Below are 24262 nucleotides of genomic sequence, written 5' to 3'. Positions count from 1 at the left end.
TAATTAAACAAATCTCATGATTAATAATAATTAATCATAATATAATAACATAATATAATAACGTGATCGTTTTTTTCTAACCACTTGCTGTTGATGGTGACAGACGTGAAATCCATTTTGACAGGGAGAAAAAAAGTTATCTTTAAAAAAATGTGTTTTTCTTTTTTTCAATTTTCTATCAAATTCAATTGGGGAAAAAAATACTAAGTCATTGGCGGCCGTTGACCGCCAATCTATTTTGGACTCGTGAGGAGAATGTTGGCGTTTCTTGTGTGAAGAATATTTTGTGGCCAGATGATGGCACTGTTATAACTACTTTTCCTACTGACGTGGGTTAATATATTCAACACTTAAAACATCAAACATAGATATACAGTATTACATGATTTCTGATTATTTTTTTTACTGTTAATAAAAGCTGTTTGACAAGTCAATAAGCATAATGTTGGGGAAAAAATATATATTCAAAGCCTTGTGCCATGACGAGACTGTGTGAGAGATTGTATGAACCTTTAGTAGCTTTCCTAAGTGTATTTTTGACTGAGTGCTGTCAGACTTGGTGTAAGAAATGGTGGTCTTTCACACGACACCATCCTTGAACTACATTGCACCTGTTTACATTGGTCAAACACAGTACACAGTCAGCAGCACATGACGTTCCAAGATCGCAGACATGTTATGGTTATAAAACAACCACGTTGTCAAACATAATTGGACACAATGCAGTGTAGCTTAAAAAATGCTACTAGATTTGAGTGAGTTCTGACTATTCACTGGGTCAGTCTGGAAGAGGGTCACATCAGCCATTGCAATGGGAATTAAAGGTTTCTGACTGCTCTAAATGTACAAAGTCTACACTCAACTTAAGATCAGTGGAGCTGTAAAATAAACTTATTTTTGGAGAACCAAATGAATCTTAATAGATGCCCTTGAACCAAGAGCCAAACTTTTGACCATAGGATTAGAATTAATGCCTGTTCCCTACCTCTGTGAAGTGGGAACCCCATCAGACGCAAATTTATATAAAAATTATGTCAATCATTTGTGCTACGTTTGTGCTGTAAAAAGTTTTGTTTGTGATGCTATCATTTTTTTAGATAGTTACAATTCTTCAATAGGTCAATCGGAGGTCAAACAACCCCTAGTTTGATTAAAAATGGCTCAAAATTGTGTCAATATTTTATGCTTTGTTTGTGCTGGTTTGTACTGTAAATATTTTCGTTTGTGCAGCTATCTTTTTTGAGATAATGAGATATTAATTTCGATTGATGACGTCAATCGCAAGCCCTCCGTGGCGGCTCACCGAGCGTACCAACTCTCTCAATAACAGAAGGGCGTCCCAACAACTAGTATAACGTAGCATAACCGAACGGCACCCCTTCAGGTCCATTTTGCAGTAAATTGGGGCTGCGAGTCACATTATTACCACTCTATTATCACTCGAAATTCATATCTCAAACTATAGAACAAAAGCGGCACAAACGAAAAAAAAATTTACAGCACAAAAAAGCACAAACGAATGGCACCATTTCGGGTCCATTTTGCAATAAATGCGGGGCTACGTGATGTCATCACTCGAAATTAATATCTCAATATCTCCAAAACAATAGCAGCACAAATAACACATAAAAAATTGACACCATTTTTAGCCATTTTTAATTAAAATGGGGGGCTGGTTGACCTCAGATTGATCTATGAAAGAATTGTAAATATCTCAAACACGATAACAGCACATATGAAACTTTTTACAGCAGAAACGTAGCACAAACGATTGACGAAATTTTATATAAATTTGCGTCTGATGGGAGGCCAATGTTACAGAGGTCTGTTACCTCCATATTTAAATGCATTTTAATATTTGTATATAAACCAAGGGAGCATGGTGTTGTTGTTGTTTTTGAAAAATATGTTATTTGATGAAACAGGCATCCTTTAGTTTAAAAAATCTTGATGTGATATAGAAAAACAGACTAGTTTTGAATTCCGCACCCAAACATTTCTTATAATTGCTGCTAAACTAAATAATAACAGAAATACACTGTAGTTATGGCCCCAAAAGCACTGTAAAGTTGATCAGGAATAAGTAAAATTGCATTAATAATGGAACTTTTAAAAGAAATAATTTAGTTTTTAACACAATATTAAAAAAGAGAGAGAGAAAGAGATTAGATCACATTTTAAGTAAATAAAGACAACAATTGCGGTATTACTTTATTATTTAAGCTAGAGGTGCCCAAGTCCAGTCCTCGAGAGCCCCATACAGCTTGTTTTTACATGTCTCCCTCCTCCAACGCACCTGGATCAAATAATCAGGTTCGATTCCAGGCTCCCGCAGAGCTTGCTGTTGAGCCGATCCATAGACTTCATAATTGTATTGACGGGTCACCTTCATCAGCCACTGCTCAACGCCTTCAAGTCGGGGCCTGTCCGACAGTCCGCTTCAGTTATTGGCAGTCGGTCGCAGTTAGTCAACACATGCAGGGATCCAACGCCGGATTTAGTTTGAAAAAGTACGAAAGCTGTACCGAAAAAGTACGAAAGCTGTACCGCATACAAACAGGAAGGATTGTCTCAGGAGTGATTTGTTCGAGGATTCAAAGTAATTATTATATTTTTCGTACCATGCATGTATTTTGAAACGTTGTGAAAAAAATTAATGGGAGAATTTAGCCACTACAGCACTGGCATTGTACTTTGCAATATTTACGTGAAATAACTGCTAACTGCACGGCTTTTTTGCTTTTAACCAAGAATCGAGAGTGTTTTACGTCCATATCGATGAAGAATTCAGGGATTTAAGCATTTATTCACAAGAATTTTCAACGGAAAAAGCTCTTTGTTTACATATGGCAGCCGCTAATTTCTTTACTGACTAGCCTCATAGTTCGCAATATTTTCGTAAAATAAATGCTACCCACACATTTTTTTTGCTTTCAACCAAGAATTGAGACTGTTTTATGTCCATATCTATAAAGAATTCAGGGATTTAAGCATTTATTCACAAGAATTTTCTACGGAAAAAGCACTTTGTCTGTGTTTCCACTCGGTCAACTTTGACGGAGATAGGCCCCCTATGAATCGACTCCGCGCCCGTGTCCAGTTCCCTGATTTATGCTTTTGAAAAAATAAATAATAAATGGATAGGGGAATATTCATTGGATTTGTTGCAAAAAAAAAGAAAGTTTTTTTTTTGTTTGTTTTGGTTTTAAATAAGAGAATATTTACAATTGACTCATTGCCAGCCACTGACGATGATAAACGTCCAATTCATTTAAACATTGGGGACTGGCTGTGAACGCTTATCTATCTGGAGCCTATCCCAGCTGACTTCGGGTGAAAGGCGGTCTACACCCTGAACTGGTCACCGGTCAGTGGCAGGGCACATTTGGTGAGGACGATCGTTCAGACTCACAGATATACTATTATTGAGCAGAAATCGATCCTGAATACATCATTACACCCTATTTCTATTAGCAATTTAATACACGTGATTTAATGGCCCACACTTTAATTTCTGTATACCAATCATTTTGTACTTTTATTTCCTTTGACATTTCATTTCAAGTTAAGAATTTACAAGACTAGCCATTAGTTCTCTGGAAGTATCAACAAGTCAATGCACCATACATCAGCCATAGAGGGACAGAGGGAATGGCAGAAGACTGAAGGACATCGGTAAGTTTTAAACAGAGGTGGGAGGGAAGTAGGGCAGAGGAGGAAACTATGGCGTCTGCTGCCAGCTCCCAAGCTCAGCCCGAATCAACACAGTGTTTTTACACTGTGATGCTGGTCGGTGTTGTTGCCGCCGTTCAGTCCTGTGCTGGTGTGCAGAAGGGAATGCTGGGAACTCGAAGGACTCAGTGCAGTGGACCTACCAGACAGGAGGAAGAAGGTGAGATGAAATGAGATGCGAGTTAATAAAGAGTCTTTCATTAGAAAGAAAGACACAGTAAAGAAAATGGTATACAAATACTACTACTACTACATCCCAGTCAAAATTGATTGGATGGCTAGTGCTGTCAGAGGCAGCTAAGTGAATCAATGCATCTCAGGTTTACTGGCAGTTTAAATGTACTCACATTGAGGTTTGGGGAGCAACTCCTGGCTCATGATGTCCCCTCCGTCACACTCTTCACACAGGCATCGAAGGCCTCTTTGAGGTCTTTGCATGCCTCTACTCCCTTTTCGGCCACACTGAAAGAAAAGGACAAAAAAACTAAGACATTTGCCCATATATTTCTGGACTATAAGTACAATATATTGAGCAATGGTTGTTAAGAATTCGTATTTGTTTACAGATGAACGATAGCTATAGCCAAGCTAGCCCTTCGTAATTGAAGTTTACAACAACAACGTGAAAATCTTTTTTAAAAATCGCGAGATCGTGATGATTCAAGTTTTTCATTCAATTCAATGAGGCTTCACTATTGTGTATGGTTGCGGCTTGCTTCAAACGAGAATCACACATACGACCTTGACCTTTGACGTCACATGGTAAAATGGCATCTGGGAGAAAGGTTAACAAAGAAAATAAACGGATTATTATGTATTTCTCAAGATCTTTGCACAATATTTTGTAAACCGAACGTCGTATTACTTTATGAATATTGTGTCTCTTTATATCACAATTTACCAATATATCGATAATATCGCCCAGCTCTAAATACAAGTACACACAATGAATAGCAGTGAGCAGGATTTAGATCTGTTGACAAAACAGACCTATTGTTTAAAGTAAACACAAAAACGGCCTACGATTACAAGAAGAAAAGGAACAAACGATGAAATGTGTGAATTGTTGATTTTCCACACATGCACTGGGAGCTCATACCATGGTTTTGGATAGGCAATAGAAATGAACTGTAAATACTCAAAGCTTAGAATTTATCTTTGGAACGTCCAGGAGCAGCACAGTGAGACACGCTGGTGCAAAAACCATTTAGAGCACTGAAGACAAACAGCAGAATCTTAAAAATAAACTCTTAAGTGTCCAGGAAGCCACTGCTGGGAGGCCAGAATAGGAGTTACTATATGTGCTCCCTCTTATAGTATTTGTTTCCAGTTAAGAGGTGAGCTAACAGAAGTTTGAGGGAGCACTGGCTGACTCCACAGCAAAATATATTATCGCCATACATGTCCATAATGATAGCGCTTCATTTAATGTATTTTGACTTTTTCATGAAGCTAGATGTGACAAAATAAGATATTGAGATTAAGACAGCGACAATATTTTCATTGAACTCTTTCTTTGCCATTGGCCATGATAGACATCCAATTGTGTGGCTGTTTCATCCTTCCACTGTGAAGTTAAATTAGCTTGTCAATAGTAGACGTCCTAAAACTGAATGCTGTCAGCCCTCTCAGTTCAAACGAACTGGACGTCTATCATCGTCAATGGCAATCAATGAGAAAATAGTGACAATAAATTTTTGATAGAGCCAGATCATGTAAAGGATTTCATTAGATTGTTGAAGTGCAATTCATTTTGTGGGTAATTTAGTGAGTGTTTTTCACAATATCCCTAAATGTATGCATGTATGAATGTATGTTATGTATGTATGTATGTATGTATGTATGTATGTATGTATGTATGTATGTATGTATGTATGTATGTATGCCTGCATGTATGTACTGTATGCAGGTATGTATGTACATACGTAAAATTTGTGCAGTATCGGGCTGCAGCAATCGATTATTTAAGTAATCGATTAACCTATCAAGTAATCGGATTAGGAACATTTAATGCGTTGCAGAATAAACTTTAGGAGATGTAAAACAAAGGCTTGCTAAGATTGCACTTTCAAAAGAGCATTAAATACGAATACAAAATAAAATTTCCGAGCGTTTTTCCAAACTATGCAGAATTGCACCTTCATTTCACAAACGGTATTAAAAGAAAAAAAAAAAAAAAAAAAAAAAAAAAAAAAGAGAGAATCGAAGAAAACAAAAGAAAAATTGGCTAACCTGAATAGCAAAAGGCCGATCTGTGTGGCAGAAACTATTATTTTAAGAAGCACAAAATTGTTAATACTGAAGAACTGATCTTCTTCTTTTTATAGCTTAAATGCTATAAAATCTAAACTTTTTTTCCCCTACGATTCTCTTAATAAATCGTTCAAACACATATTCCCACAAAAAACTGCTAGATATACCTCTAAACTAAATTACAAATGCATAAACAATCATACTAGCTCAAACAAAAATACTTGCATCCTTATGTTGGTCTTAACAGGGAGCAGCTGGATTCAGCCATGTTAGATGAGTTATAGCATATTAACTGTTACCACCTAGAGGGCAGTGTATCCATCCAAATCAATAAAACTAAATGCAAACAATTTCAAAACAAGCCATTTTTCTAATCGGGTTACTCGAGTTAATCGTTTTATCGTTGCAGCACTAGTGCTGTATGTACAATTGTATGTATGTAAATTTAGAGTGTGAAGAGGGAGAGAGACAGAGAGAGAGAAGGCAAGAGAGATTATTTCACGCATGCAGCAACAAACTGCATCCGACTGCCAAAGTGCATTAGGGTGATGGAGCAAGAGAAAGGGGGAGGGCAGTGGGAGGAGTTATGAATACAGAAGGCAGTGTGTATGGACCCATCTGTTTAGCAGGAAACCACGGAGGAGGGGCTGAGGGGAAGGTTGCGTGATGATGGGACGATGACAAGACACGCAGGTAGAAAGCTAAACTAGGAAGCGTGGTGGGTGGGAAGCATGATTTGAATTATAAGTAAACTCCTCCCATCCATTCATCACATTAGCACAATGGTCTAAGGTGGTCTTTTGCGCATGCACATTTGATGAGCAGTACCCATAAAAAACATCTAGTGTCTAACCTTTATCTTGAAATCCAAATAGAATTGGCAATTTTTTTTCTCCAAATTTCAGCAATTCCACTTAAAACATGCAACCATGTTTCTTTTTTTAAACACACACCTTAAAGTGAAAGCTTTTCATTTTGAATATTGTAATGGATGTATTTAGATGATAAGTAGAACAGAAATATCCACTGCACTACATACCAACTCATTCAATTATACCAACTCATTTAAACTAAATATAATCTAAAAAAGATGATACTGCATGTGTGGTTGGCTGCCTGTGCGTGATGCAACATGCAGCTGGTAGCTGCAGCTTATCACTCAGCAGTTTACTATGCCAGGAGGCTGCTGAAACCGCTGTGTGCTTTGTGGAGGAAGTGAAGGCTGCTGATATTACATCATATGAGGGATGTGTGTGCGCATGTGTGTCATCATCTCGACGAGTAAACCATTTATAGGGGACTCATTGGCTACCATTGATGCTCCTAAATTCCCAGTCCATTTTGACTGGGAGGGGCCAATAACCGAATGTTCATTTGCCTATCCCAGACAAAATGGATTGGACATTTAGTCACATCAATGTCACTGAAACATGAGCATTCACACGCAGCGAGTCCTCCCATGTTGAAGGGTATCGTTGTCAATGGCAGGCAATGAGTTGAGAGTAAATATTCTCTTCTTTATATGCAGTATATTTTAATAACACTAAACTAAGATTCTTTTTTTCAGGGTTAAGGATTGTTCCAAATTGATAATGTGAATGATGATTAAATGATGGATAAACACAGGTAATGTGCATTGGGATTATGTCAGTAAGATCTTCAGCAATGTACAATTAAAAAAACAACATAATAAATGCTAATGATCAGTCTTCTAATCCAGTCGCAACAAAGAAGGACCCTGAGTGAATTCAAATAGGGCATGTAGGAGTGTGTGTGTGCGTGTGTGTGTGGCAGGATTACAGGAAAGGAGGAGATGATGACATCACCACCAAGCGCCATCACACTACATCCCAAGAGAGCGTACTCACACTGTTAAGGAAGGTCATATTACCAGGTCAAGGCACAAACCTGAGTTGTCATGGAAATGCATCAGTTGATAACTCTGAGATTGAATATCGATGTTAGTATTTCATATTACAGCACAAACATAATTATTAGGATTTACTAGTACATCCGGTCATTACTGAGGCCATGTGATGGCGTCCTCCTGTCTGTCACAAAAGATGAATGAATAATCGTGTTGTAGTATGTCTTCCGGGACTGACATGTATTATAGATTACTTAGCAGGTGTAGCAGCAACAAATAATGTACGTAGAAAATTGGTCAAATGACGTTTGGACACACTTAAGGGACAGTTCATTAGGTTCAGAAACAATATATTGCAAGTTGTATGTAAAATGTCAATCTTATACATTGACATTTGCAGATAGAAATTTAATAATTAATCTGAGTGTAGTATGTAGTGGTTTAGAACTGCACGGTCTAGTACTGCGATGTACTGTATATGTTAAATAAACTAATATTTAAGAAAATTTCTTGTTTTTCAAGACTTCTGAACTTATGCATATTTTTGGCGCAGCTTTTTAATAATCAAAATCTAAACAAATATACACATTTTCAATGGCCCCATTCATTTCTAATGGCACATTCAACTACCACAACCATTCACTCCTATTGATAGCTAACTCGGAGCTGCAAAAAATGTATTGCTAGTCATGATTAAAAACAATACTTGTTCGAACACAAAATGCAATTAACCCAAAATGTACAGCAGTGACCTGTGAATAGTGCTGCAACGATTAATGGATTAAACCGAGTAATTCAAATAGAAAAAAATCAATTTTGCTGCTTCGATTAATCGGTTAGAGTGGCGTTGCACTGGTTTGTTGAAACTGTTGTATTTAGTTTAATTGATTTGGAAGGAAACACTGCCCTCAGGTGACAATTGTGAATATCACATAACTCTAACTGAAGAGCAGCTGCTCCCTGTTAAAGACAACATAAGGCTTAAGGAAGTTTTTGGTTGAGCTAATATGTTTGTTTCTGCATTCGTAGTTTAATTTAGAGGTACATTTAACAGTTTTTGAAGAAATATGTGTTTGAACAATTTGTTAAGAGGATTTAAAAAAAAAAAAAAAAACCTTTAGCAATTTATAGCCTTTAAGCTAGCAGACTTTTGCTATATAAATTAGGTTGAATTGATAAACTAAATTTACCTATCAATTCCACTAATTAGACATTTAAACTCCAAATATTTTGTGATAAATGTTTTATTGTCAAAATGTGTGTCTTTTGTGTTACACCTTTACAAAAAACTCAAAATGAGGAAAAAGTGAAGGAAGTCAAATAAAGAACGTCAAAGAACCACAAATTGTCTTGTTTGCTGAATAACGTACACTCTAGTGATGACGGAACAGGTGTTTATAAATGCCCGATAAGCATAACAAGTAGCAAATCAATAAATGGCTGTTTTTAATACATTGCTGTAGTTTTCATTAAAATATTTTTTATACTTAGATCCTCCTTTATTATTTTTGATACCGTTTTACCGCTTACACTTGGGTATTTTAATTATTTTCCAATCCATTTAAAGCTCTTGTGAAATAATAGTGAAATTCTACAGTTTGAAGAAACACTCAGGTATTTTGTATTTGCATTTAATGCTGTTTAGAAAGTGCAATCCTGGTGCCAATGGATGCGCAGGTCAAGATTAATGTTATTGCAAAAATGATTGTTATCCGATTGCTCGAAAAATCAAACTAATTAATCGATGGAGTAATTGATTACTTAAATAATCGATAGCTGCAGTCCTACCTGTGAATACCCCCAAAACATCAGAAAGTCATTCAAAATCAATAGATTGTGATCCCTAAATGCTCCAAAACTAATAGGAACAGATCTGGAAATCATCCCGAAAAATAACCAGGATGTGACAAATGAACAGGAAGTAACCCGGAAATGCCCCAAAATCAACAGAAATTACCCAAAATCCACAGGAAGTGATCTGTAAGTACCCAATTTTTACAAAGAAGTGAGCCACAATTAACTCATTTCCTGCTATGGACATCAATAAGGATGTAATTCATTTAATCTTGGAGGACTGACTGTTAAGGCTGAATTATGCTTCTGCGGCAGACCTACGTCGTCAAGGCAGACCCGATTTACGACCCTCCGCTGTAGCCTGACGTGCACCTCCACAGAATCCTGGCTGGGCGTCACGCCAACGTGTCGTGATGTGACGCAAATGGACTGTGATTGGTCCGCTCAGACTGTTGCTTCTAGTTCAGCGTGACATCACCGCTGAACTTTCAAACATTGTTGTGCTACACGCAAAAATGGACCAAGCCGACTAGAGTATCATCAAAGAGGTCCGCAAGTAGGACAACCTCTACAATGTCTCATCAAGAAATTATAAAGATTGCCAAATGGCAAGCAATTCGTGGAAGGAGATTGCTGAAAATATGGGGCAGAGGTCAGCGATTTCAAATAAAAATGGAAGAACCTCCGGGACAAGTATGTGTGTGTTCGGAAGCGAATGGTCACACGAAGCGGTGACACAGTCGGCCAAAAACTGCCAGCTTTTTATCACTTTATGTCGTATTTTTGGTTGGTTATCATTTATTGTGTACATATGTTTGCTGTGAGTCTGTGACTTATTTACATTTTACACTGCAAGTATATGAAGAATAAAGCACAGGTATGGTGTCAAAAGAGTTATTTTCATGTTTGATTTTCAACAACAGACAGTTCATACACTTGATACATCATCACTGATTGAGAATGCCTCAGTGCTTTTATGATAACGTGTTTACCATCAAGGCTTTCAACGCAGTTTGGGAAGTTCCATAGCCGCCAGAAATCTGCTATGGTATCCCACTGGCTGGTTGTAGGACACGGCAAACAAATCGGACAAGACGCTGGACAAGGCAGCTTGCTGGCTTCCACTGCCGGATGCTAGAATTCGTAATGTGACTGCCAGTCTCTGTACAGCATCAACAGTCAGACAGACCACCTCCGCAACCGTCTTCTGCGTCGCCTGTGCCTCAACATTTGTATGATCAACATTTGTTGTTCAATGTTGAAGAGCTGAAGATCCACATTTCAGCGTTCCACCTCCGTTGACATTGTTGTGTAACCGGAAGAAAACTAGAGGAAGTCGACAACAGTCCCCCAAAACCATACAAACACAACGCCACACCCCTCTAGTGGCTTGGTGGTGAATTACAGAGCAATGCGTTCCCTTGCCGCAGAATACTCATTGATGCCGTAGTCGATACTTGTCACCGCAACGCAGAAGCATAACTCAGGCTTTAATGTTCATCTTTCAGAATCACTAGAGTGAATGAACTTTTGTAATGCAGTACAACAGAAAAGAGATGTTTTAATTTGATAATATTTTACAGTGCACAGTAAAGCAGTTAATAATTTCTGTTTCAGGTAGGTAGTAGAGGCTTCATGACATGATAAAATTGTGCAAGAATGAGGCATGTCAGAACATGCAATTGCAGTCAATCAATGACAGACCCTGCGTGCATGTGCATGTGTGGCGGATAAAGGGTAAAGGTTAGAACAAGGGGAGGGTCTCTCTTCGTCCTATAGAAGAACCCAAAGTCTAAAAGTAACAACTTGCATGCTGTCAGTACACATTTGCAACACAGAGGTATGACTCACGGTAAATATTACAAAAGAGTTATGTCTAGTGTGCACATGGACATTACATGGAAATAAAATACTGAAAGTTTTTAAAATTTTAGCTAGCTCAGCTTCATATGTGACCTTTACAACGTCACATCTATATAAAGCACAGTTAAAAGTACTTTATCTTTATATTTCCTCTTTGTCACATTTGTTTAAAGAGATCCCTGATGCCCTGCTATTCATTCATAAATGTCACTCTGTCATCAACTTTTTAGGTATTCAGTGATCCTGAGTAAAAGGAGCAGGTGTCAGGTGGAGCAGTAAGTTGATATATAGCTGAGAACATGTCATGTTATCCTGCACACACGGTATCGCTCTGACACACCACAAGCCGTGACTTTTAAAAGCCACTGTCTATAAATACATGGTAGGCTCTAGTATTGATTACACAGACTGCCATGTTAACGGCGCAAGTTCAGCCACAAATGTCCGATGGTGTGTTCTAACAACTATTAAAAATCTGTCACTTTCACTTTCTTTCAGGGCCACTGACAATGATAGACGTCCAATCGAAATGCAAACTCTTAAAAGACACACGTTAAAAATCTCTGCGTGATATTCGATAACAGGCTTCAAACTTTAAACTTTTTCCTTTAAACTTTTTTAAACTTTTAACTTAAAAAAAACAGATTAGTTCTGTTGTAAGAGCAAGTTTTTTCCTGCTCCCTTTATTGGCCAAAGTGACACCTATTCTTAGTCACCACGAACTTGAAAAAGCAATTAATGTCTTTTTAAGCTCAAGACTGGACTACTGCAATGCACCTTATGTTGGTCTTCCCAAGTCCTCTATTTCTCGTCTGCAACTTGTTCAAAATGCTGCTGCTGGATTTTAAACCGGTACAACCAGACATGAACATATTACCCCCATGCTATAAACGCACCACTTGCTTCCAGTACGGTTTACAATTGATTCCAAACTTTTACTGTCTGTTTTTAAAGGGAACCTCGGACTTAAAGACTTGTTGGCTCTAATAAGCCACAATTGTTGTCTTTTACTAAAATATGTTACTAGAAACACATAAAATATTGCCATTGGTTTAAAAATCTATAATATTTAGAACATGTTTTGACCTACAGAGGGCGCCATGTTTTAGACACGCAATGGACGCTCGGGGTGATGACGTATATTGTCACTGTCACTCGATGAATATTACAGGCTTCCTGCAATTACGTGGCAAGACGTCCTACAAATGCGCTCATCGGTTAAAAGAGGTGAGTACTTACTTTTTGTGTATTTATTGAGTTTCCCTCTCATACTTTAAAGCATTGTATTTTCTTGTGGTAGCTTTAAAGCACATTGTTGATCTGTTGACCCCATTAGTCACTAAGCATATTTAAACCACTCTAATATTTGATATTACTACATTTAAGTATTTTCTTAAGGCATCTTTAGTATTGTCTGTCTGTATTTATTGAAACAAAACAAGCTAAAAGCGCACGGTAGTAATTTGGGTGTCAAATTCGTCTCTTGTAGAACGTTTCACCAGTGTAGCACATTTTCTCAGATCACCGTTTTTTTTCCCTACTCTCGTCTCGTCTCATCCCGTCTTTCCTGTTCATTTTGCGTTTGCTGCTCACTTTGTGAAATATCGACAGTACTGTCATGGTCATTAATGTTCCTCTCAGGTTCAAATTGAAAAGGGTTGAACATATGACATATTTATGTCGCTAGAGTCATAATCTAGCAGCATAACCATGTGATTTCACCGCCCTGCAACGTCAAGAACAATGGCGACCTACCAGTTAAACAAATTTTACAAATTCTATAAAAACGAAACATCTAGAGGGGTTTCAATATCAAATTATCTTAACTCATAATAATGTTTATCTTTTAAAGAACTACAAGTCTTTCTATCCGTGGATCCCTTTAATTCTATTAATGGCCAGGGTCCTTCTTATTTGTCAGAGATTTTAAACCCTGGCAGGGCTCTTCGTTCTAACGGCCAAATTCTTCTGCAATTTCCAAGGTCGAATCTTAAACAGTGGGGTGATCGATCTTTTGCAGTTCCTGCCCCCAGGTTGTGGAATAGCCTGCTCCCTGAAATCCACACCATTACGTATCCAGTCCTTTTTGAATCGCGGTTAAAAACCCACCTTTTCACCCTCACCTTTTCTGCAGACTAGGGTAGCCTGGCTATATTTGTAAAGGGTTTTAATGTTTTTGGATTTAATCTGTTTTATTGTTTTATTTGCTGTTTTGACTTTTAGCGCGATGCATTGTTTTTTTTTTTTAATCAATGTCGAATCATACTTTCCTTCCTTTTATTTATCATGAACTATATTTATCGTTGTTGTAAAGCACTTTGAGGACATTTTGGGTTTTTGTAAAGGACTATATAAATAACTTTGATTTGATTAGATAAATTAGTTTGTCTCTAGTCGACGTCCAATAAATTTGAACTGGGAGGGTTAGCAGCATATGAACAGCCCTCCCAGTTCAAATGGCAGCCAATGAGTTTATTGCTATTATGCATGGGGTAAAAGAGTATTTTTAAAAATAAATAAATAAATATTCAAGCAAAAGTACTGTTAATTCGTGAAATTTTACTAAAGTAAAAGTTAAACTGGTGTAAAAATATACAAAAATTAAAAGTAAAAAGTAACTCAAAGTACTCAAAGTAAAAATTATTTTTTGTGTATTTGCGAGTTGTGGGTGGATGAAACAACACTTAGAACTAGATAGAAACTAGTTATAATATGAGCAAAATAGTAACGTACCCATTTTTTTTTTTCATAAATTGAGTGCTGCTCTCAATGTGATGTAAATTAGTTAGCCTTGCTAATTACCGTAATTATATTATAAGGCGCACCTGAATATGAGCTGCAACCCACCAAATTTGACTCGAAAACGACATTTGTAGATAGATGGATGGATTGAAAAGCCGCACCGGACTATAAGCAGCAACTTTCCTCACTGTATTATGGGATGTTTACACCAAAAGATATTAACCGGTAACACTCTGTTTGACAGCGGCATCATTACACTGTCATAACACCAAATGAACCACTATGAATCTCTGAACCAATTGGCTGCAAAGCTTCATTGCTTCAAGAAGCTTCATTTGGCCATCACTGCTCCCTTGGGGGAGACAGTCAACCTCTGCTGCCACCTGCTGTCCATATTGTTGTTGCTCAACATGCCTCCTAGCATGCATTACGGCGCTACAGACAAAATTCATGTTCTGTGCTAATTATTTCTTCAGATACTGTTCCAGTTGTTTTATTAATTGCTAGTTATAGTATTTGGTAACACTTTGACAGTGGCACCATAAGACTGTCATAAGACAATCATATTTACGACATGACACTATTATGAGCATTAATGAATGCTTATAACAAATGTCATTTTGTGTCATCGGGAAATGATCTCACTTTTGAATGGATGTAAAAGATCCAAACTGGGCATAAATGCAGTTAGTGACATTATTTGCCGGATGACACTTACACTAATGATATCTGTCATAAGCATTCAGTAATGCCCATGATAGTGTCATGTCATAATCATAACGATCTTATAACAGTCTTATGACACTGCTGTCAAATAAAGTGTGACCTATTAACCTGAATAAATCAACACATAAACTGCACTGGATTATAAGCCGCAGAATTCAAAATTAGGGGAAAAAGTAACGACTTATAGTTCGAAAACTATGGTAGTAATATTATGTCTCTCGGTTGCAGCCAGAACATCGGTTACAACAATGCTAGACTCTTACTAGTAGATGGTTGCAATCACTATTCTAAGGCAATGTAATATAAATATTACAATGACCTTGACTTTTTTAATTTACGATGACTGTGAAGGTGAGGAAGCCTATTCAATATGGCGGCCATGTGGAACGGCGTTCTTGACATTTGATGATGACTACTATGTGTTGCACACAGATGCAATATTATCCTCTCTCTCTCGCTCTCTCTCTCTCGCTCTCTCTCTCTCTCTCTCTCTCTCTCTCGCTTATTTCCATTTTTGTTTTTTTTCCTAATTGGTAACAGAAGCATTCTAAAATGTAATTGGTTGTTACAGGTTACACCAGAAAAAAAATCTACTTAGAGTAACGGAAGTAAACATTATAACGTATTAGTAACGGTAATTTGCTACTTTCCCCTCCTGCTAATATGTTTGTGTAAAGACCAGCTAGTTTCTTCCTGTTTTGCAAATATTCTGTGTTTAACATTGTTTTGCATGTGGAGCCAATATTTGAACGCTTGCACACATGAATAGATCCTTAACTTTAGTGTAAAATGACACACCCCATAAAGAAAGGCTGTCGTGACAGCAAGAAAGCACCTTATCATTAACACCCAAAGAAATTCCAAAACTTTTACAAGATGCAATAAAGGACGTTACTTGTACAGGGATCACAATGAGGGGTCAACGTTGTCAGAGTAGGTGATAATGGATGATAAATCAAGATGGTGAGAAATAATGAGACTGTTTTGTGCTACACTAACGTTTTTTTTAAAAGTTAACCTCCCATTCAGCAGCAACTTCTGCCTTATCTAAGTCACACCCCACAAATACCTTATCATTGCTATACACAAGCAAGACAACCAACTTAAGACCTATATAACGTGTAGGATTAACCCTTTGTAGGGCATTCATTTAACTCATTGGCTGCCATTGACATTGCTAGATGTCCAATCCATTTTGACTGGGAGGGGTAAATGAACATTCTTATGTAGTTAACACAGATAAAATGAGTTGTGCTAACTTGAACTGTCAAGTTTTGGAGCAAAACCTACATTTCTGAGGAAGAAGAACCTGAAATGTTAAGTTGTGCTACTTCAAATGTGAGTTGTGCTCACTTGAAATGTTAAATTCTGTTAATGTAGCCCTAGCCTCACTCATGTTGCCGTTAAAAGAGTACTTAGCCAAACTGTTTAGCTCAGTTGAAAATGCATCACGTTGTCTTTCAGGAGACCCAGATTTGAACTTAAATCCAGTTTACTTTTTAGTTTAGTTCTGCTTACTTACCATAAGAGCTAGTAACATTTTAAATTCTGCTTTCTTAATATAAGGTTTGCTCATATAATGATAATGATAATAATAATATACTTAACCAGAATAGATACAGTGTATCACAAAAGTGAGTACACCCCTCACATTTCTGCAGATATTTAAGTATATCTTTTCATGGGACAACACTGACAAAATGACACTTTGACGCAATGAAAAGTAGTCTGTGTGCAACTTATATACCGTATTGGCCCGAATATAAGACGGTGTTTTTTGCATTGAAATAAGACTGAAAAAGAGGGGGTCGTCTTATATTCGCGTTCTAGACATTATACCCATTCACAACGCAAGATGGCGCCAAATATCATTGAAGCAATGTTCTGTCATGACAGATCTCAGCTACTTTCCCCATTCACGACGCTAGATGGCGGCAGATATCATTGAAACGATGTTTTGTCATGACAGATCTCAGCTACTCTCAAGTCTAACCAGTTTGCCTTATTTTATTGCAATGTTTTTCCTTATTCAGATTTGTTTCAAGACTACAGTTATAGTTAGACTTCACTTTGATGGTTAATGCAGTTATTGCAATTTTGTTGTTTTATCACAATAGATTATTTACATTTAAAAAACCAGAAGTCTTTCATTTACCAATGTGATTGAACTTTAGTTTACATATTTAAATGTTCAGATATTAAGATTTGAATGAGGCAAAATAATATGATTTTTCTCTCAAATACCTGTATATTGTTATAATCATTTGTGTTCAAAACGTCTTTTTTCAATCTTGAGTCTTGAAAAAGAGGGGGTCGTCTTACAATCAGGGCCGTCTTATATTCGGGCCAATACGGTCATAGAGTTAATTTATTTTCCCCTCAAAATAACCCAAAATACAGCCATTAATATCTAAACCCCTGGCAACAAAAGTGAGTACACCGCATGGGAACTACATACATGCCTAAATGTCCAAATTGAGTACTGCTTGTCATTTTCCCTCCAAAATGTCATGTGACTCGTTACAGGAGTGCTGTCAGCATTGCTGCAGAGAATGAAGAGGTTGGGGGGTCAGCCTGTTAGTGGTCAGACCATCCGCCGTACTCTACATCAAATTGGTGTGCATGGCTGTCGCCCCAGCCATGCACACTTCTGAAGATGGTACACAAGAAAGCCCGCAAACAGTTTGCTGAAGACATGTCAACAAAGCACTTGGATTACTGGAACCATGTCCTATAGTCTGATGAGACAAAGATTAATTTGTTTGGTTCCGATGGTCTCAAGCATGTGTGGCGGCGACCAGGTGAGGAGTACAAAGATAAGTGTGTTATGCCTACAGTCAAGAATGGTGGTGGGAATGACCCCCCCCCCCCCACCTCTTCAATCTCTGCAGCAATGCTGACAGCACTCCTGTAACGAGTCACATGACATTTTGGAGGGAAAATGACAAGCAGTACTCAATTTGGACATTTAGGGATGTACGTAGTTTCTAAGGGGTGTACTCACTTTTGTTGCCATGGGATTAGATATTAATGGCTATATTTTGAGTTATTTTGAGGGGAAAATAAATTAACTCTGTTATATAAACTGCACACAGACTACTTTTCATTGTGTCAAAGTGTTATTTTGTCAGTGTTGTCCCATGAAAAGATATGGCGGAAAATCCTCAGGTGTTCTGCTCTGAGGCTCTCAATTTGGCCAACTTTCAAAATTGTCAGAAATGCATGTGTGATCATCAATGGAAAGCTTAAAATCTCAGTTTTCTGGGGGAATAAAAATTTTGAACAGGATATATTTTTTTTAAACAGCAAAACCCTAACTGGAGGCGAGAACACGCAAGAGCAGAATTAAAGACACCACGATTTTAACGTGATATTATCGCGTACTTACCTTGTTTCGATCCAAAAACTCCATGTAGCATGTATCACTGAGAGTCAAGACACAGCTGTGAATGGCCACAGCCGGATTTTAAAAAATTTTATAGGTGAAACATGGTGATATAACATGGGTCACGATGCAGAAATCACAGACAACAAGGAGTGGTTTAGATTTTCTTTTTCATATAATTACCCTTTTAAATGTTATTTTTCCTTTTTTTTTTTGTTTGGATCAATTATTTATCATCTAACATATCGGGGAAAATGCGACTAACAAAAAAAAAAAAAAAAAATACAATTAAAGTCGTTCTTTTTTTTTAAACTAAAATTTAGACATCAATTAACGATTCAAAGCTAAAAATGACACACTTTGAATGATAAATATAATTACTTACATTCTTTTTGTGGCTAGATTTAAACAAAAGTGGTTGTGCGACGTCTGTAAACGGGGGTTTTCAGGGTAAAACGGAAAAATTAAAAATAGTTCGGGGGCTTCATGCGCCATGAATCTGTTTTGCAGCATATAGACATATTGTTCTATCAAACGCAACAGTTGTTTTGGCTTAGAATACAGCAGTTTCTTTTAGAGAGGGGTGCAAGAGCAGAAACTGCGTTTTGAGCCTTGTCTGTGTTTTCCGCCATATACTTAAATATCTGCAGAAATGCAAGGGGTGAACTTACTTTTGTGATACACTGTACTTGCCCTAAAAAGAGTTTAAATTTGAGATTTAATCATTAATCAGTGTTTCAGAATTTGTATTCTTATTTGCTATGTTCCTTGTCTAGGCCTGTGTTACTGGCAGCAAATGAACATTCGTTCACTCACCGCAGTCCTCTCAGTTCAAATTGACTGGACACCTATTGCCCTCAATGGCGGCCAAAAAGTTAACCAATAGTTACGCATGAAGTAATACATTGGGATGCACTGAGCATCAAAGTACATCACCATGTCCTCGGGCATTCTTGTTGCTTTGTCTGTAATATTATTGGTTGATTACGTGTGATTTGACAAAACAGAATAAATACAAAGACAAGTTGTCTTTTTAATTGTTGATACAGCAGGAATCAAAGAAGACTGGCGGACAAATGCAACGAGCTAACGCAAGGCATTCTGGGAAGAGGAGGATAGTGACATAAGCAGATTCCCAGCCTCCATCCATGCGTACGGATGGGTATCAAACCTCACCCCACTGTCACATACCATTCATCTCCAAATCATTGTCCTTAATTTTGGGTGCCCATGTTTTTATAACCTTTAACCTAAGACTCTGCTAGCATGTCATAGTTCGTTTAATGAGAGATCGGGCTTGTGGTGAATTTCAGCGCGATTCACATCGTCGACAAAAGGGAGTCCATTTTGATATCCTGGCTTTAAGGACAAACGAAATAACACCTCATATTGTTAAATCTGCGTGGAATTTTATTTTTTAAATTTAAAGCTTTGATGAACTATTTTTGTTTAGGCTCTAGAGTATTCATGCATATTAATATTTCATTTGATGCTTTGCATAACTGTGGATGCATGATGGCAAACGTGAGGTCACGGATTTTTTGTTGCATATTAAAAGTCCGCCCTTGACTGAAGGTTGTGCAAAAGTAGAACCCAGAGTGTTCAAAGTTGCACATCCATCTCCATATGCATTCATCACTTACCATTTATCCAGGTCAGCCTTGAGAACAGCACAAGCATCAGGAACCGGGGCCTCGGCGGCAGGGGCAGCAGCGCTCTCGGTGTCCGACATTTCTGTAGTGCTGATGGGTGAGGAGATGGTGCGTGTCCTGTTCCTGTCCTCCAAACGTCAGTCTGGGGATCCGAGCACCACCAATGCAGAGAGAAAGAGAACGAGCGACAGTTAGTGAAAGGGGAGGGCACATGAGAAGAGGTGGGAGGGGATACAACACGTGAGATGATTACACGGGTCAGGGTGGGAGGCGGAGCAGGGGCTCGGGGAGGGTTAGAGGTCAGTGACGCAACCTCACATTGTGAGGAAGTTGATTGGCAAACACTAATGGGAGGTAGCAGGTTGAAGGAGACAGGAAAGGTCGTTGGGGTCATTGACATTTAGCAAGACGGGTTCACAATACGACATTGATCGAGCATTGTGCAACAGTAATTATTGTCACTTAAGAACTTTTTTGTGTTTTCAGCAAATTTGCAAAAACGAGTAACCTGACAAAATGTTTGCAATTTGTGTGTGTGTTTAGGAATTTCCTGCCAGAACAAGATGCGCACATTGTGGTACGCCGCCAAGTGGTGATTTTAATCATTACAACATTTGGAAGCTTGTGACTAAACAAAGTTCAAGACGTAAATTCATGTCAGCAATGGAATTGAGACAAGACTAAAAAGTGGAGCGGGGATCGCTCGTGTAATAGGATAGGAAGGTCATTGATACCTAATCCTTCATAAGAAAGAATGGACATTTGAGTGACCTTATGTCCTTGTGTGTTTCCACACAATTCCAAAGACCTTTCAATGCCACAGACAAGAACACTAGGAAAAACCTATAGGTTATTGGTGGGCAAAAGGAGCATAATTAATTTTAATGTATATTCAACCAAGTTTGAGACTCATCAAAGCAAGACGTCCAATTCATTTGAATTAGAATGACTGACTGTGAAAGCTCATGTTTCAGGGCCTTTGACAGCACTAGACGTCCAATCCATTTTGACTGGGAGGGGCGAAAGAACATACATGGACGTCTCGCGCCATCAATGGTAGTCAATTAGTTCAATGGGTGCCCCAGGGAAAGCAAACAAAAGAACTTATAAGCTTCTCAACGCACTTTGCAACAGGTCTGAAAGTTTGACCAAATTACAGTTAAAAAGTTGGTTCGTCGTTTTACATTATTCTACTTCCACTCGTTTCTGATGAGTACTTTTCCTGCAGGACTTGTCTGCTGTTTTCCAAAATAATGGAAAAGCTCATTCATATGCCATTAGAGAGGGGTGTGCAGTGCCTAGATTACATTAGCATCAAATGACACCTAATTAACTTTTCTATAGGACTCTCTCACAAACACACTTCTAACATAACTATAAATTCCATTTGTTTTATATGCATACATTACACACTATTAAAGTACTGTATACTTTTCAAATATTCAGTCAGTAAAAATATAACTTTTCAAATAAAGAGTACCTACATGGCTTCTTGCATGAAGCACATTCCACACCTCTGCATGAGTCCATGTGGCAAGAAAGAACATCATGTTCTTTCGTCACCACACACAGCCTCTCTTTTCAGACCCAACATAGAGTGAATGAATGACAAATGCAATGAATTCCTACCAATATGCTGATGGGATACGATGAGTTAGACAGCCCAAAAGTGGAAAAAAGTACGACCAGGAATCACCTTGAAGGAGCCGGTAGCCTGCAACTCCTCGGTGTAGAATGTGGTCTTTTTGAAAGGGGGTGTGTTCCTCTTGCGTAGCTGTGCATGTGTGTTTGCATTTAAATCGGCAGTGGGGTGCTGACAGAAAAGAAGGGGGGAGGGGAAAAAAGTAGACAGACATACTTTACGGTATACCCATACAGCAGAAAAAGAGATTTTAGTGTAGTGTTATTTGTGTATCTGCTTAAGGTGGCACTAAAGTTTCAATTTAAAAAAAAATATTTTTGTAACCTAGCATGCTATTTCACCAGGTTTGTACGACAATTTGCATTAAAAACGCCCAGAAAGCTGATACTCTCAGGGCTTTCTGCAGAAGTGCGGTGGTTCATTAATATGCAGCTGACCAGATCTAATTTGAATACTCTTTACTCTGATTGGCTGTTGATGGAGTGGGTGTATCGATGGGAAGCTAAACAGTACTGTATATGTGGTGACTTTGACTTCAGTCTTCAATCGTTCTTCAATGACACGAAGCTTTGCTATTCAACAACCATACGAACATAAAATACACAGGGTGTCCCAAAAAGATTTATACACCCCTTTGCAGTGGATAACATAACATGTTCATAGTCTGATTTTAGAATGATCTTCCTTACTTTGAAGTCTGGTCTGGATTCCATTATTGATTGAATGGGTTTATTTGGCAAAAATAACAACAAAAAACAATATAATTTATTTATCAGCTGCTAAAGGGTTTACACATACAGTGGAGCAAATAAGTATTTAGTCAACCACAAATTGTGCAAGTTCTCCGACTTAAAAATGTTAGAGAGGCCTGTAATTGTCAGCATGGGTAAACTTCAACCATGAGAGACAGAATGTGGAAAAAAAAGAAAATCACATTGTTTGATTTTTAAAAAATTTATTTCCAAATCACGATGGAAAATCAGTATTTGGTCAATACCAAAAGTTCATCTCAATACTTTGTTATGTACCCTTTGTTGGGAATAACGGAGGCCAAACGTTTTCTGTAACTCATAGGCTTTTCACACACTGTTGCTGGTATTTTGGCCCATTCCGCCATGCAGATCTCCTCTAGAGCAGTGATGTTTTGGGGCTGTCGTTGGGCAACACGGACTTTCAAGTCCTTCCACAGATTTTCTATGGGGTTGAGATCTGGAGACTGGCTGGGCCACTCCAGGACCTTGAAATGCTTCTTACGAAACCACTCCTTTGTTGCCCTGGCTGTGTGTTTGGGATCATTGTCATGCTGAAATACCCAGCCATGTCTCATCTTCAATGCCCTTGCTGATGGAAGGAGATTTCCACTCAAAATCTCTTGATACATGGCCTCATTCATTCTTTCCTTTACACAGATCAGTCATCCTGGTCCCGTTGCAGAAAAACAGCCCCAAAGCATGATGTTTCCACCCCCATGCTTCACAGTGGGTATGGTGTTCTTCGGATGCAATTCAGTATTCTTTGTCCTCCAAACACGAGAACCTGTGTTTCTACAAAAACGTTCTATTTTGGTTTCATCTGACCATAACACATTCTCCCAGTCCTCTTCTGGATCATCCAAATGCCTCTAGCAAACCGCAGACGGGCCTGGACGTGTACTGGCTTCAGCAGCGGGACACGTCTGACAGTGCAGGATTTGAGTCCCTGACGGCGCATTGTGTTACTGATAGTAGCCTTTGTTACTGTGGTCCCAGCTCTCTGTAGGTCATTCACTAGGTCCCCCCGTGTGATTCTGGGATTTTTGCTCACCGTTCTTGTTATCATTTTGACGCCACGGGGTGAGATCTGGCATGGAGCCCCAGATCGAGGGAGATTATCAGTGGTCTTATAGGTCTTCCATTTTCTAATAATTGCTCCCACAGTTGATTTCTTTACACCAAGCATTTTACCGAATGCAGATTCAGTCTTCCCAGCCTGGTGCAGGTCTACAGTTTTGTCTCTGGTTTCCTTCGACAGCTCTTTGGTCTTGGCCATAGTGGAGTTTGGAGTGTGACTGACTGAGGTTGTGGACAGGTGTCTTTTATACCGATAATGAGTTAAAACAGGTGCCATTAATACAGGTAACGAGTGGAGCCTTGTTAGACCTCGTTAGAAGAAGTTAGACCTCTTTGACAAACTTGCTTGCTTGTAGGTGACCAAATACTTATTTTCCACTCCAATTTGGCAATAAATTCTTTAAAAATCAAACAATGTGATTTTCTGTTTTTTTTCCCCACATTCTGTCTCTCATGATTGAGGTTTACCCATGTTGACAACTAAAGGCCTCCCTAATCTTTTCAAGTAGGAGAACTTGCACAATTGGTGGTTGACTAAATACTTATTTGCCCCACTGTATTTTGGGATAACTTGTATATTATCTGGAAATGCTGTCTTTTATTCATGTATTTCTGCATTGTTAGATATCAGGAAAAAAAACAATTTTGTGCTTATTCAGTTTATTAAACAATATTCTTTCTGTTGGAATGGACATGATTAAGTTGTTGTCTTTTGTTCAAACTATACTGAAGGTTTGAAAACCTTCAACAGGAAGCATTGCAAATGGAAAAGAGCAG

At 38.2% G+C, this 24262-nt stretch overlaps 1 long non-coding RNA gene across 2 annotated transcripts; it reads right to left on the bottom strand.

Annotated features, from left to right (window-relative positions):
• Positions 1 to 3497: 3497 nt before the first annotated feature.
• On the bottom strand, positions 3498 to 21807 carry LOC130931688 (uncharacterized). 2 transcript variants are annotated; one of them, XR_009067289.1, is made up of 4 exons: positions 21644 to 21807; positions 20006 to 20156; positions 4080 to 4194; positions 3498 to 3871 (listed from the first exon to the last, which is right to left on the bottom strand). It is a non-coding gene; the product is annotated as an uncharacterized LOC130931688 (long non-coding RNA). The 2 variants fall into 2 exon arrangements; XR_009067290.1 differs by having other exon boundaries at positions 21711 to 21805.
• Between the last annotated feature and the right edge of the window lie 2455 nt (positions 21808 to 24262).

This window comes from Corythoichthys intestinalis, chromosome 16, assembly GCF_030265065.1.
Source record: "Corythoichthys intestinalis isolate RoL2023-P3 chromosome 16, ASM3026506v1, whole genome shotgun sequence".
In the NCBI taxonomy this organism is placed as follows: domain Eukaryota; kingdom Metazoa; phylum Chordata; class Actinopteri; order Syngnathiformes; family Syngnathidae; genus Corythoichthys; species Corythoichthys intestinalis.
This window is presented reverse-complemented; position numbering and strand designations above follow the sequence as displayed.